The 16,239-nt window shown below is 42.1% G+C and overlaps 1 protein-coding gene across 3 annotated transcripts in view; it reads left to right on the top strand.

The window, feature by feature from the left end:
- LOC140733450 (protein FAM110C-like) overlaps positions 1 to 16,239 on the top strand; it is a 91,365-nt gene that overhangs the window by 58,772 nt on the left and 16,354 nt on the right. The window contains exon 1 of one of the 3 annotated variants that reach the window (XM_073056791.1): positions 3,446 to 3,545. The exons of the other annotated variants lie outside the window; for them this stretch is intronic. The gene's annotated coding sequence lies outside the window, so the exon portion shown is untranslated. Of the gene's footprint in view, positions 1 to 3,445; positions 3,546 to 16,239 lie in introns of those variants that run through there. 3 annotated transcript variants of the gene reach the window in all.

Raw genomic sequence — 16,239 nt, 5'->3', positions numbered from 1 at the left:
TCGTTCTTTATCTTTAGCCACATGCACTTTGATACATCATGTGCTCATCCAAATATTTTCAATGAGATTAGGGTTTCACAGACTGAGTTTTTGACTGTTTCTATCTGGGTGGACAATATTCCCATCAATTTTTCTACCAGTTTCTGTAAATCTACTCCTTCCTGACCTTCTCACTCTAACTCTTTCCCACTGTCCTCCTGTCCCCACTCCTAATTATAGACCTTCCTGCTGAGACAAGTGGGCCTTCTCCATTCACTCTGCCTTGGCATTCCATAATTTTAAACTCATTAATTACATTTCCTCAGAACCTCTTTTCCAAATGGGGAACAACAGCTCAGCAGTGATACTGGCAGCTGCCCTTCCAATGCCAATTCTCACTGCAAAATGAAGGATGTTGTTTTGCCTTCCAACTGTTACCTTGTGTAGAGACTGACTTATTAAAAAAACTATATACATAAATCATATTTTTACACTAAAATGATATACACATTCAGTGTCTTATATGGGTTAGGGTGACAATCGTCATATTTGCAGCATTATACCCAATGGGCATTAGAACAGATACCTTTATTGCCATCCATTTATGTGTCTTATCTTCCAAAAGGTTCAGAGAGCTAGGCAATGTTAGAGATTTAGAAGATTACAAGGGTAACAGGAAGGAGCTTAAGAAGGAAATTAGAAGAGCCAGAAGGGGCCATGAGAAGGACTTGGTGAGCAGGATTAAGGAAAACCCCAAGGCATTCTACAAGTATGTGAAGAACAAATGGATAAGACATGAAAGAAAAGGACCTAAAAAGTGTGACAGTGTCTTGTCTATATTATATTCGTATCATGTATGATTTGGGAAGACTTAACTATTGCTTATGATCCTTTTATGCTCATTCTAATTTTGTAATTTTGTAATCCCAATAATTATGTATCAATCTTATCATGTTGATATTAATAAAAAGATTGAAAATGAAAGAAAAGTGTGACAGTGGGAAAGTGTGTATGGAACTGGAGGAAATAGCAGAGGTACTTAATGAATACTTCACTGCAGTATTCACTATGGAAAAGGATCTTGGTGATTGCAGTGATGACTTACAGTGGACTGAAAAACTTGAGCATGGAGATATTAAGAAAGAGGATGTGCTGGAGCTTTTGTAAAGCATCAAGTTGGATAAGTCACAGGGACCAGATGAGATGTACCCCAGGCTACTGTTGGAGGTGAGGAAGGAGTTTGCTGAGCCTCTGGCGATGATTTTTGCATCATCAATGGGGACAGCAAAGGTTCTGGAGGATTGTTCCCTTATTCAAGAAAGGTAGTAAAGATAGCCTAGGAACTTATAGACCGGCGAGTCTTACTTCAGTGGTTGGTAAGTTGATGGAGAAGATCCTGAGAGGCAGGATTTATGAACATTTGAAGAGGCATAATATGATTAGGAATAATCAGCATAGCTTTGTCAAAGGCATGTCGTACCTTGCGAGCCTGATTGAATTTTTTGAGGATGTGACTGAACACATTGATGAAGGAAGAGCAGTAGATGTCGTGTATATGGATTTCCACAAGGCATTTGATAAGGTACCCCGAGAAGGCTTATTGATAAAGTAAGGAGGCATGGGATCCAAGGGGATATTTCTTTGTTAATCCAGAATTGGCTTGCCCACAGAAGGCAAAGAGTGGTTGCAGAGGGTCATATTCTGCATGGAGATCGGTGACCAGTGGTGTGCCTCAGGGATCTGTTCTGGGACCCTTACTCTTCATGATTTTTATAAATGACTTGGATGAAGAAGTGGAGGGATGAGTTAGTAACTTTGCTGATGACACAAAGGTTGGGGATGTTGTGGATAGTGTGGAGGGCTGTCAGAGGTTACAACAGGACATTGATAGGATGCAAAATTGGGCTGAGAAGTGTCAGATGGAGTTCAACCCAGATAAGTGTGAAGTGGTTCATTTTGGTAAGTCAAATATGATGGCAGAATATAGTATTAATAGTGAGACTCTTGGCAGTGTGGAGGATCAGAGGGATCTTGGGGTCTGAGTCCATAGGGCGCTCAAAGCAGCTGCGCAGGTTGACCCTGTGGTTAAGAAGGCATACGGTGTATTGGCCTTCATCAATCATGGAATTGAATTTAGGAGCCGAGAGGTAATGTTGCAGCTATATAGGACCCTGGTTAGACCCCACTTGGAGTACTGTGCTCAGTTCTGGTTGCCTCACTACAGGAAGAATGTGGAAACCATAGAAAGGGTGCAGAGGACATTTACAAGGATGTTGCCTGGATTGGGGAGCTTGCCTTATGAGAATAGGTTGAGTGAACTTGGTCTTTTCTCCTTGGAGTGACAGAAGATGAGAGGTGACCTGATAGAGGTGTATAAGATGATGAGAGGTATTGACTGTGTGGATAGTCAGAGGCTTTTTCCCAGGCTGAAATGGCTAACCCGAGAGGGCACAGTTTTAAGGTGCTTGGATGTAGGCATAGAGGAGATTGTCAGGGGTAAGTTTTTTTTTACACAGAGTGGTGAATATGTGGAATGGGCTGCCAGCGACGGTGGTGGAGGCGGATACAACAATGTCTTTTAAGAGACTGCTGGATAGGACATGGAGCTTAGAAATATAGAGGGCTTTGGGTAACCCTAGGTAATTTCTAAAGTAAGTACATGCTCAGCACAGCATTGTGGGCCGAAGGGCCTGTAACGTGCTGTAGGTTTTCTATGTTTCTTATCTAATTGGCTGGACAGATCCACCAAAGGTGGTAGCAGAGTGCTATATCAAGAGAGGAAACTTCCTCAACATTGATTCCACACTTGATGAAGTTTCATTGCATTAGGTCAAATATAGGCAAGGAAACCTCCTGATTACCAGATACTTCCATTCCTAATCAGTGATTCTCTGTGTTGAGCAACACTTGGAAGAAGCATTAAAAGTATCAATTGTACTTTTAGAGAGGTCTTCAATATCCAGTAACTCAAGGTGCACAAATACTGCCAGAGTCTTTAAGGCCAGACTGAGTGTGAAGTAGGTAATGAGTGAACCAACACAAGGGTTCAACACAACACAACACACCTACCTGAATTCATCTGTCCATGATAACATGGGTTGAAGCAAACCCAACAGAGAAACCTTTGGAGGTAAATTCTCATTTTCACACTGAGTGCACTATCAAACAAGAGTCAATGGATGTTATTTACTTGGATTTGCAGAAAAGCCCAGGTGTGGTATGGTATTACAGGTTGAGAACACCTATCTGAAATTCCAAAATCCGAAAGCTTTCAACATCTGAAATGTTTTTGAGTGCTGACACGGCGTCAGAAATGGAAAATTCCACAAGATACTCTGAAGCTTTCCAGGTGATGCACAGGTCTCTGCACGTCATAGGCGGTTCTGAGAAGTAAGCTCACATATGTAGTGAACTGAAGTTAATGAAAAATAGAAGCAAACACTGCGTAAAGTGAAAAATGAAGATCCTGAATTGATTTGTCAGCATCGGAGTGAACATATACTGCTTAAAGGTCTGCTGATCATGAAACAAGAAAACTATCTATCATGGTGAACTGAAAAATGAAGGTAATTGTGAATATTCAGCAAGCTAGCTGCAGAAACTTAAGTAAAGGCAAGGCTTTCCATTTTTAAAAATTACATTAAAAAAATAAAGTATCTGCTGATCACAAAGCAGCAGAGGAATTCATTGATAAGTTTACAAAGATTGTCACTGATGAAACTCTGTCACTGGAGCAAGTATACAAGTCTGATTGTTTTTATACCTTACATGAAATCTAAAATAAGTAAAATGCTCATACAGTGTACTGTAACTTTTTAATCAATGCAGGCATTGTAGGTGAAGACTAAAAACCTGCTGTTGTTTGTTGTTGTTCAACATCTGATTCAGGATTCCCTTAAAGTTAAACCTGGAGTGGCACACTCGCATAGTGTTTGGCACCATGATTGACAATAACAGCGACCCAGGTTCAATTCACGCTGCTGCCTGTAAGGAATTTGCACGTTCTCCTGTGAGCATGTGGGTTTCTTCCAGGTGCTCTGCTTTCCTCCCACAGTCTCAATGAGGACGGGTATGTGATTTCCTGACTTTCCCTTCCTTGCCTTCCACAGTCAACTTCATTGGTATTGCTGATGTTGAATGTGAAGTTGTTGTTACACCACCTCTCACCCATCCGATCTACATCTCTCCTGTACGCTCTCTCATTGTCATCTGAGATTTCACCATCAAATGATATCATCTGCAAAATTCAAAATGGCATTTAAGCTGTGCTTAGCCACATAATCATAAGTATAAAGCAAGCAGAGCAATGGACTAAGCGTGCAGCCAGATGTTCACCCGTGTACATTGTCAGCGAGGAGGAGTTGTTATCTGACTGTGGTCTCCTGATGAGGGAGTCGAGGATCCACTTACAAAGGGAGGAAAGCTCGACAGATTTTGAAGCTTGGTGGTTTATACTGTTATGATTATGGGTTATTGTCAAATGCAGGCAAATGGGGGTAGGCTTAGATAGGCATTTTGGCAGGCAAGGAGTAATTGGGCCAAATGGATTTTTTTCTGTTTTGGATAACTATGACTCTCGAACTTATTGCTTAAGCAGCAAATTATATTCAAACAACAAAAGTATCAGGTAATAACCATCTCCAAAGAGAGTACATACCTTTCACATTCAATGGAATTACCATTGTTGTGTCCCCTATGTCTACATCGGTGTTAGGGTTACAGTTAGTGAGTTTAACTACCATCTATCTGAATTCATTCAAACAACTGCATAACTTACATTAGTGCTGTGGTTTATAGGGAATTCAATATCCATGACAAGTGACATGCCAACACCTTTCTACCATTTGCAAGGCGTATGTCAGGAGTGTGATGAACTATTCCCCAATTGACTGGATGAGAGCAGCTCCAGCAATACTCGAGCAGCTTGCCACTTTCTGAGATAAAGTAAACCACTTGACTGGCAATCTTTTCTAGGATTCTGCTTCTCAGAATTTCTACTTTTCTCAGGATGGTGCTATGTGGAGTTTCTGCCTCTCGGACAATTTCTGCCTCTCGGACAGTTTCTGCCCCTCTGGGGTCCTGCCCCTTAGGGATCCTACCTCTCCGGGATTCTGCCTCTCCGAGATACTGCTTCTCAGAGATTCTGCTCTCTGAAATGATTTTATTTTTATTTATTGAGTGTAGTGTAGTGTATGCCAGCTGGTGGTGTGGTGGCATCAGCACTGGGCTTCGGGGCAAATGGTCCCTGGTTTGAATCCAGCCATTTGCTTGCACGCTTCCCATGCATTCTGGGTTGAGCATCGAACTAGCAACACAGCCTTGTAAAAACAGGCAAATGCTACGGAAACAGCAAAAGTTGCCGTCCAATGTGCCACAAGGTGCTGAAAGGAACAACAACAGTGTGGAATAGGCCCTTCTAACCCTTCAAGCTCAATGGCCCCAGAAACACCCGACAAATACAACTAAACCTAACCTAATCACTAGATAATTTATATTGACGAATTAACCAATCTGAGACATTTTGGAATGTGGGAGGAAACCAGAGGACATGGAGAAAAGCAACACTTCCATGGAGAGGCCACACCTTACAGAACAGCATAGCGATTGTACTCCAGTCTCTGGAATGCACCAGGCCGTAATGGCATCAAGTTAACCGCTGCGGCAGCCTGAGGTTCTATTTCTTATAGATACAGCTTCTCTGAGATACTACCGCTCTGAGATTCTGCCTCTCGGAGATTCTATTGGTGAGCAGTGGATTTCAGTGAGTAGTGACAAGGTAACAGTTTTTTCAATCTTATTATCTTAGTCAGGGAGAGAACTCATGAAGTTTCTGGGTGCTATGTAGTGGTATGCTCCTCCTACAGGATGTGGGAGATCAGATACACTTCCAGTCTCCCTGATGATACACCTGCAGGAGTGTGTCCAGTGCAGCTCCTGACAGAGCACCTTGAACAGTTGTAGCTGCCAATGGACTTAGTATAGATCATTCTCGGTGCGAAAAGTGTAGCAGTCAGTAAATTGGACAAGTTAATCACTCTACAGGTACAGAAAGAGAGAAGATACAACCAGAAAGGACATTCAAAGCAGGCAAAAGAACCCTTTTGTCATTCTCTGCTCTAATAAGTAAATTGTGTTGGAAATTGTTAGGGAAGATGGCCTCCCAGGGGAAAAGAGCAGTAACAGGCCAGTTCACAGCACCACGGAGGGCGTTGCTGCATGGAAGCAGCAGAACAGGGCTCTGAGAGAAATAATGATAGGGAATTCCATCAGAAGGAGGGCAGGCGGGCATTTTTTGTAGCTGCTTTTTATGCTATGATCAAGAATATCTCAGAGCAGCTGAAAGACATTTGTAAAGGAAAGGGCAAACAGCCTGAAGCTGGGAACTACAGAGTTGTTATCCCTGGATTGATTTAAGTACTATAAGCTGATCAGTATAAGAAGAGAAGGATAGGTCATTTGAATATGTGGCTGAAGGATGGTGCTAGAAGATGGTCTGTAGGTTCCTGGATCATTGGGACCATTTTTGGGGAGGAGGAACCTGTAGAAACTGTATGTGTTACACCAGAGTGGGACCAGAATATTTGCTGGCAGGTTTGCTCATGCTATTAGAGGATGTTTAAACTGATCTGACAGAGGAAAGGAGCTCGTAATAGTTGTTCAGATGAAAGGTGCATTTACCAGGAAGAAAAGAGTGAGCAAGTCCAATAGGCAGAAGAAGCAAGTAAATGCACATCAAAGGAATTCACTGCTGCGGGCGTGTTCTTGTTGACAACATTCATGCACCATCAATCTACAGAACTTGACACTCAGGGACCTGGAATAAGTCAAATACTTTTTGTGTGACTGTTTACTGCATCTGATATGTGCTAACTGTGCCGTATGCTGTGTATGACTGTTAATACTGTGTTTTGCACCTTGGCACTGGAGGAACACTGTTCTGTTTGGCTGCATTCATGGGTATTCCTGTATGGCTGAATGAACTTGAGCTTGATCTATCAGGCCCATTAGGGACAACATGGGCAATGTCTGCAGGGAGTCAGAATGTATAGATGAAATTCTAATGAATATTTTATATTACCATTCACTAAAGAAGTGGACTTGTAGTTAGAGAATACTCCCATCGACCTGCACTGGAACCGTAGCCCTACAAGCCCCTTCTATCCAAATACCCATCCAAACTTCTCTAAATGTTGAAATCAAGATCATATGCACCGCTTGTGCTGGCGGCTCATTCTACACTCTCATAACCCTTTTAGTGAACAAGTATCCCCTCATGTTCCTCTTAAACTTCTCACCTTTCACCCTTAACCCATGACCTCTGGTTGTAGTCTCACCCGACCTCAGTGGGAAAAGCCTGCTTGCATTCATCCTATCCATACAGCTCATAATTTTGTTTACCTCTATCAAATCTCCTCTCACTCTTCTATTTTCTAAAAAATATAATCCTAACATATTCAATCTTTCCTTGTAACTCAATAGGATATAGTGCAGAGGATATATTCCAACTTTAATCAGACTTCAGCTGGAGTACTGCATCATTTCTGATTACCATTCTAAAGGAAAGATGTAATAGAAATGGAGATGATGCAGAAGAGATTCACTTGGATCTTCCTCAGGATAGAGAGCAGTTCAGTTATGTGAAGAGACTGAAGAGCCAAGATCTGTTCTCCCTGGAGAGAAGGGATACGTTTGAGACATGGAAAGTCATGAGAGATATCATAAGTCTGCAGATGCTGGAAATCCAAAGCAACACACACAAAATATTGGAGAAACTCAGCAGTTCAGGGAACACCTACGGAACTGAAAACTACGGTTGATGTTTTGGGTTGAGATCCTTCATTAGGATTGTGAAGGAAGGGGAAAGATGCCAGAATAAAAGGGGGGGGGGTGCGAGGGGAAGGAGGCTAGCTAGAAGGTGAAAGGTGAAGCCAGGTGGGTGGGAAAGGTCAAGGCTGAAGAAGAAGGAATCTGGAGGAGAGGAAAATGGATCATAGGAGAAAGTGAAGGGGGAGGGGACTCGAGGGGAAGTGATAGTCAGGTGAGAAGTGGTAAAAGGCCAGAGTGGGGACTAGAGGAAGAGGGAAGGGGAAGGGTATTTTTTTTACCATAGAGAAATTGATATTCATGCCATCAGTTTGAAGGTTATCCAGGCAGAATATAAGGTGTTGCTCCTCCACCGTGAGGGTGGCTTCATCTTGGACAAGAGGAGATCCATGGATTGATTTGTTGGAATGGGAACAGGAACTGGAATTAAAATCTTTGGCTATTGGGAAGTTCCACTTGTGGCAGGTGGAGTGGAATTGCTTCATTAAGCAGTCCCCCAATTTCCAACTGGTCTCACCAATGCAGGGGTACAAAGGGAGTACTGATTCAATGGACGGTACTCAGTAGATTCGCAGTTGAATTGTTGCCTCACCTGGAAGGACTGTTTAGGGCCCTGCGTGGAGGTGAAAGAGAAGGTGTATGGGCAGGTGTAGCACTTTGGCTGTTTTCAAGGAGGAATAGTACTGGGAGAGAGATTAGTTGGAAGGGCTGAATGGACAAGGGAAATTCAGAAGGACTAATCCCTGCAGAATGAGGGAGGGGATTAAGATATGTTGTGGTAGGATCCCTTCGGATATGGTGGAAGTTGCGGAGGATGATGTATTGGACATGGAGGCTGATGGGGTAGTAGGTAAGGACAAGAGGAACTCCACCACTGTAAAGGTGATGGGAAGATGAAATGAGCGTGGACGTTTGTGAAATGGAGGAGATATGGGTGAGGGCAGCATCAACAGAGGAGGGAGGGAAACCCCATTCTGTGAAGAAGAAGGACATCTCTGATGCCCTGGAATGGAAAGCCACTTCCTGTGAACAGATGTGGTGGAGGTGAAGAAACAGAGAAAAAGAAATAGCATTTTTACAGGAGACAGAGTCAGGATAACCATGAGAATCAGTTGGTTTTCAAAAGATGTCAGTTGAGTTTGTCTCCAGAGAGGAAGACAGAGATCGAGAAAGGGGAGGGAGGTGTCAGTAATGGACCAAATGAATTTAAGAGCAGGGTGGAAGTATGAGGGAAAGTTGATGAGTTGAAACTGATAAGCTCAGCATGGATGTATGAAGCTGCACTACTGCAGTCGTCAAAATAGTGTAGGAAGTGTTAGGGAGTATTACAGGGGAATACTCAGGGAGGAGGAGAAACACCTTATATCCTTTCTGGGTAAAATCTAACCAGATATTGATTTCTCTTTCCTGTAAGAAAATCCACTCCCCCCCCCCCCCCCTCAATTTGTTTCTTTTTGCATGCTGAGGTGGGGTGATGTTTTTCTTTGAATGGATTCCTTTCACTTCTTTTCATGCCTATCTATGGGAAGACATATCTCATGGTTATATACTGCATATATACTTTGATAATAAGTGTACTTTGATTCTTTGATGCTTCCATGAGTCGAATAATCTCTTGGCTACATATTGCCCAGAGGAACACACTAGGGTGAGGTAACATATACTGGAATTAAAGTAACTGTTCCCGATCTTCCCAGATAATTTTGAGTGCAGGGTAGGGATGTAGTGGGTGAACCAGTGCAAATCTAAGCAAAGAAGATTTGAAGAAAAAATATTCTCATATTTGGAAAATGTATGTGTCAGTGTTGTTTGCTAAAAAGAGCCAGTAGCATTTGCACGTTTTGACATGCATCTTGCTTTCATGCTCGGACAAGACAGCAGTTACTGCATATCGTTATGTAGGTGTTAATATTGTTTAGGTTTTTATAATCATATTTTTCAAGTAATCTTCCAGTCAACAGAGGCACATAGTATATTGCATAAACTTGCAGAAAGGCAGAAATTAGTAATCATGGGAGGGCCTTCAGATATTTGAGTGGGTATTGCGTGCATATGAAAGGCATCCACCTGGAGGCTGATCACACAGAGCAGCATGCCAGTGAGCTCTACATCATCTGGCAGAGTAAACAACCAATAGAATATGTCTTGAGACTATGTTTACTAACAAAAAGACCATAAGATATCGGAGCAGAATTAGGTAACTTGGCCTATCAAGTCTGCTTCACCATTCCACCATGGATGTTCAATTTCATTCTCCTATCTTCTCCCCATAACCTTTTACACTCTGACTAACCAAGAATCTATCATCCTCCACTTTAAATATACTCAATGATTTGGCCTCACCAGCCATCTGTGGCAATGAATTCTACAGATTCATCCCCCCGGCCCAAGAAATTCCTCCTCATCTTTGTTCTAAATGGGCATCCCTCTATTCTGAGGTTATGCCCTCTGGTCCCAGACTCAGCCACTATAGGAAACATCCTCACCACATCCACTCTGTCCTGGCCTTTCAATATTCAATGGATTTCAGTGAGCTTGCCCTCACTCTTCTAAGTTTCAGTGAGTACAGGGCTAGAACCATCAAACTCTCTTCATACGTTAACCCTTTCATTCTCAGAATCATTCTCATGAATCTCTCCAGTGCCAGCACATTTGTTTCTTAAATAAGAAGCCCAAAATTTCTCACAATATTCCAAGTATGGTGTGACCAATGCCTTATAAAGCTTCAGCTTCACATCCTTGCTCTTACGTTCTAGTTCTCTGAAAATGAATGCCAGCATTGCGTTTGCATTCCTTACCAGTAACTCAACCTGCAAGTTAACCTTTAGGGAACCCTACACAGGGATTTCCAATCCCTTTGCAGAATGGGCCCCTTCTGCAAGTAAGCCAATCTTCTATCCCTGATAGTATCTCTCCTGTAATACAATACGCTCTTATCTTAATAAGCAACCTCATGTACAGCACTTGACAAATGCCTTTACATGTACTTGGAAAATCCAAGTAACCAACATCCACTGACTCTCCTTTGTCTATACTGCCTGTTATTTCTTTAAAGATTCGTTAGGTATGATTTCCCCTTAAGGAAGCCTACTTTATCATGCACCTCCAGGTACCCCAAAATCTCATCTTTAATAATGGAGTACAACATATTCCCAACCACTGAAGTCAGGCTAACTGGCCCATACTTTCCTTTCTTCTGCCTTTCTCCATTCTTAAAGAGTAGAGTGACTATTTTTCTGTCTTCCAGAACCAATCCAGAATCTAATGATTTTTGAAAGATCATTACTCAAACCTTCACAATCTCTTCAGCTACCTCTTTCAGAACCCTCAGATGTGGTCCATCTGGTCCAGGTGACCTATATACCTTCAGCCCTTTCAGCTTCCCAAGTACCTTCTCCTTAGTAATAGCAACTACACTCACTTCTGCCTCCTGACACTCTCAAACTTCTGGCATACTGGTAGTGGTCTTCCACTGTGAAGACTGATGCAAAACATATATAAGATCATCCATCATTTCTTTGTCCCTTTTTCCTACGTCTCCAGCATAATGTCCACTCTTACCTCACTTTAATTATCTGAAATAATTTAATTTATCTGAAAAAACTTTTGGTATCCTCTTTTATATCATTGGCTAGCTTAATTTCATATTTCATCTTTTCTTTCCTTATGACTTTTTAGTTACCTGCTGTTGGTTTTTAAAAGCTTCCCAATCCTCTAACTCCCCACTAATTTCTGTTATATTGTATGCCATCTCTTTTGTTTTTACACTGTCTTTGATTTCCCTTGTCTTACACGGTTGCCTCATCTTTCCTTTAGAATATTTCTTCATCTTTGAGCTTTCCAAATTGCCCCCAGACACTCCAGACATTGCTGTCTGCTGTCATGCATGAGAGTGTTCCCTTCCAATCAACTTTGGCCAACAGCTCTCTCATACCTCTGTAATTCCCTTTACTGCACTATAATACTGATGATCCAACTTTATTTTCTCCCTACAAAAACCGCAAGACAAGACTCACGAGGACAGAACAAATCAATCAAAGCATGTTCAAAAGTCAGTTAGCCCAATTGGGGTCATCAACAGCAAAGGAAATGTGGATAAACTCCAATACATCTTTTTTGTCTCCAAATGTACTGTATATTATTCTCTTGCAGGATGTATGAGTTATTGGCAAAACTATTATGGCCCATCCATTCTGTCATGAGGGGGTTGTGATGAAGGACTTTGAAATAATTGTCCTACAAGACCACCCAAGAGTACAGTTAAGGGCCAATGAAATTCTGACTCTAGACTTACAACAGAATGGTTAGCAAATCTCCCTGTGAGTAGGCCAGTTTGACTAGCCAGCCACATATGGATCATAGATTCTGAGAATCATACAAAATGGAAAAAGGCCCTTCAACCCAACTCTCTCGTGTTCACCAAGATGCCTGTCTAAGCTAATCCCATTTGCCTGCCTTTGGCATAGTTCCCTCTAAATCTTTCCTACCTGTCCAAATGTCTTTTAAACACTGCAATATTGCTCCACTAATTGACTCTTCTAGCAAACACTGCCAGATATTTACTCCTTTTGACCTTCAAACTATGCACTTCAGTTTTACCTGTCCCTATCCTGGGGAGAAAGAACTATGATTGTTGACCCTATTAATTCTCCTAATTCTGTAAACTCTACAAGATCACCCCTCAGTCACTTGCCCCAAGGGAAAGCAATCCCTGCCTATCCAATCTCTCCATCTAATTCAAGCCCTTCGGTCCCAGTAAATTCCTTGAGATATTTTTCTGCACCCTCTCTATAACATCACCAAATCCTTGTTGTAGTATGACAACCTGAACTGTATCCATTTTGTGCTATTGTATCATGATATGTTCGCAAGTATGACATTGTGGCCATCTCTGAAACTTGGCTAAAGGATGGCTGCCATTGGAAGTTGAACATCCAAGGATACAAAGACTACCAGAAAGATAGTTTAGTAGGCAGAGGGGGTGGTGTTGCTCTGTGTATAAGAAATAATATTAAATCATTAGAAAGGAATGCCATAGGATTGGAAGGTGTAGAGTCTCTATGGGTTGCATTAAGAAATCGCAAAGGTAAAAGGACCCTAATAGCAGTTGCCTCCAAACAGCAGCTGGGATGTGGATTACAAATTACAGCAGGAAATAGAAAAGGTGTGTCAGAAAAGCAATGTCATGATAGTCGTTGGGGATTTTAACATGGAAGTGGATTGGGAAAACCAGGCCAGTACTGGACCTCAAGAGAGAGAATTTGTAGAACGTCTAAGGGATGGCTTTTTAGAACATCTTGTTGTTGAGCCCACTAGGAGATCGGCTGTGCTGGATTGGGTGTTATGCAATGATCCAGAGGTGATAAGAGAGCTTAAGGTTATGGAACCCTTAGGGAACAGTGATCACAATATGATTGAGTTCACTTTGAAATCTGAGAAGGAGAAACTAAATTCCAATGTGTCGGTATTTCAGTGGAATAAAGGAAATTACAATGGCATGAGAGGGGAACTGGCCAAGGTTGACTGGAAAGGGACACTAGCGGGAAGGTAAGCAGAGCAGCAATGACTGGAGTTTCTGCAAAAAATGAGTGAAATGCAAGACAGATATATTCCAAATAAGAAGAATTTTTGAATGGAAGAAGGACACTACCATGGCTGACAAGTGAAGTCAGAGCCAAAGTAAAAGCAAAAAAGAGGAAATACAAGGAAGCCAGAGCTAGTGGGAAGATAGAGGATTGGGAAGCTTTTAAAAACTTGTAGAAGGAAACTAAGAAGGTCATTAGGAAGAAAAAGATGAATTATGAAAGGAATCTGGTGACTAATATCAAAGAAAATACTAAAAGCTTTTTCAAGTATATAAAGGGTAAAAGAGAGTTGAGGGTAGATAGAGAACCAATAGAAAATGATGCTGGAGATATTGTAATGAGAGATGCAGAGATGTCAGAGGAACTGAATGCATATTTTGGATCTGTCTTCACAGTGGAAGACATCTGCAGTATACCGGACATTCAAGAGTGTCAGGGAAGTGACGTATGTGCAGTGAAAATCACGACAGAGAAGGTGCTCAGGAAGCTTAATGATCTGAAGGTAGATAAATCTCCTGGACCGGATGGAATGTACCCTTGGGTTCTGAAGGAAGTAGGTGCAGAGATTGCAGAGGCATTAACAATAATCTTTCAAGAATCAGTAGATTCTGGCATTGTACCAGATGACTGGAAAATTGCAAACGTTACTCCACTATTTAAGAAGGCTGGAAGGCGGCAGAAAGGAAACTATAGACCTGTCAGCCTGACAACATTGGGAAGTTGTTGGAATCGATTGTTATGCTTGAGATTACGGAATACCTGGAGGCACATGACAAGATAGGCCAAAGCCAGCATGGTTTCCTGAAAGGAAAATCCTGCCTGACTAACCTACTGCTTTTTTTTTCAGGAAATTACATGCAGGGTAGACAAAGGAGATACAGTAGATGTGGAGTACTTGGATTTCTGAAGGCCTTTGACAAGGTGCCGCACATGAGGTTGCTTAGCAAGCTAAGAGCCCATGGAATTACAGAGGAGTTACTAGCAAGGTTGGAGCATTGGCTAATAGGCAGAAAACAGAGTGGGAATAAAGGGATCCTATTCTGGCTGGCTGACGGTTACCAGTGGAGTTCCACAGGGATCGGTTTTTGGACTGCTGCTTTTTATGATGTATGTCAATGATGTGGACTATGAGATTAATGGATTTGTGGCTAAATTTGCCGATGACACAAAGATAGGTGGAGCAGTAGGTAGTGTTGAGGAAACAGAGAGCCTGTAGAGAGACTTAAATAGTTTAGGGGAATGGGCAAAGAAGTGGCAAATAAAATACAATGTTGAAAAGTGTATGGGCATGCACTTTAGTGGAACAAATAAACAGGCAGACCATTTTTTTAGATAGGGAAAGAATGCAAAATGCAGAGATGCAAAGGGATTTGGGAGTCCTTGTGCAAGATACCTTAAGGTAAACCGCCAGGATGAATCAATGGTAAAGAAGGCAAATGCAATGTTGGCATTCATTTCTAGAGGTATAGAATATAAGAGCAGGGATGTGATGTTGAGGCTCTATAAGGCACTCGTGAGACCACACTTGAAGTATTGTGTGCAGATTTGGGTTCCTTATTTTAGAAAGGATATACTGACATTGGAGAGGTCCAGAGAAGATTCATGAAAATGATTCCAGGAATGAAAGGGAAGGAATGAGGAACCATATGAGGAATGTTTGACAGCTCTTGGGCTGTATTCCCTGGAGTTCAGGAGAATCGGGGAGGGGGGGTGGGGGGGGGAATCTCATAGAATCATTCCAAATGTTAAAAGGCCTGAACAGATTAGATATGGCAAAGTTATTTCCCATGGTAGGGGAGTCCAGGACAAGAGGGCATAACTTCAGGATTGAAGGACGTCCATTTAGCACTGAGATGTGGAGAAATTACTTTAGTCAGAGGGTAGTAAATCTATGGAATTTGTTGCCACAGGTGGCTGTGGAAGCCAAGACATTGGGTGCATTTAAGGCAGAGATAGATAGGTTCTTGATTAGCCAGGGCATCAAAGGGTATGGGGAGAAGGCAGCAGAGTGGGGATGACTGGAAGAATTGGGTCAGCCCATGATTGAATGGTGGAACAGACTCAATGGGCCAAATGGCCTACTTCTGCTCCTATATCTTATGGTCTTAGAGACAGTTCAACTATTGCACTTGATGTCATGGCCAATGAAGGCAAGCGAGCCGCATGATTTATCCACCATCTTGTTTATTTATTTTCATTTAGAGATACAGACTGGTTACAGACCCTTCTGGCCCAACAAATCTGCGTCACTCAATTATAACCAAATGGGCAATTTACCTACTAATACTCACATCTTTGGAATTTGGGAGCAAACCGGAGCACCAGAGGAAAACCCTTGCAGGGTTGGCTGTTGAGAAGCATGTGACAGATTAACAACAGTACTCAAGCCAAAAACAATGACAGCCATGGACACTGCTGCCTACTATTCACTCCATATGTACTGTCATGCTGGGCCAACAGCAGCAAGACTTCAAGGCAAGGATAGACTGGAACAATAACCGTAACAGCATGAATGACAGAGATAAGGAAATGGACAGAGGAGGCAGTAATTCTGGATCTCCCAAGTATAAGGACGTCATTCCCTACATTCCCCAGGAAGCAGAATACTGTCTCAAACCCTCCAACAGTGGTGCCTATCCAAAGGTTTACACAAGCAAAGCCCACTTCCTTGTTCTTCAAGCAGCAGAATCAAACTAAAGTATAACTAATTATTTATGCCATGGTCAGATAAACCTTTGCTCTCCCAATGAACAAATCATCCTCAGTGTTGTTTAACTGCCCTTTAACTAGAAGAGTTTAGTGTCTCTTCCTCTCCAAAACTCTTCGACCAGAAGAGAAAGTCAGTACCACC

Source organism: Hemitrygon akajei, chromosome 9, assembly GCF_048418815.1.
Source record: "Hemitrygon akajei chromosome 9, sHemAka1.3, whole genome shotgun sequence".
NCBI lineage: Eukaryota > Metazoa > Chordata > Chondrichthyes > Myliobatiformes > Dasyatidae > Hemitrygon > Hemitrygon akajei.
The sequence above is the reverse complement of the archived record's forward strand: the minus strand, read 5'-3'. Positions and strand labels throughout refer to the sequence as shown.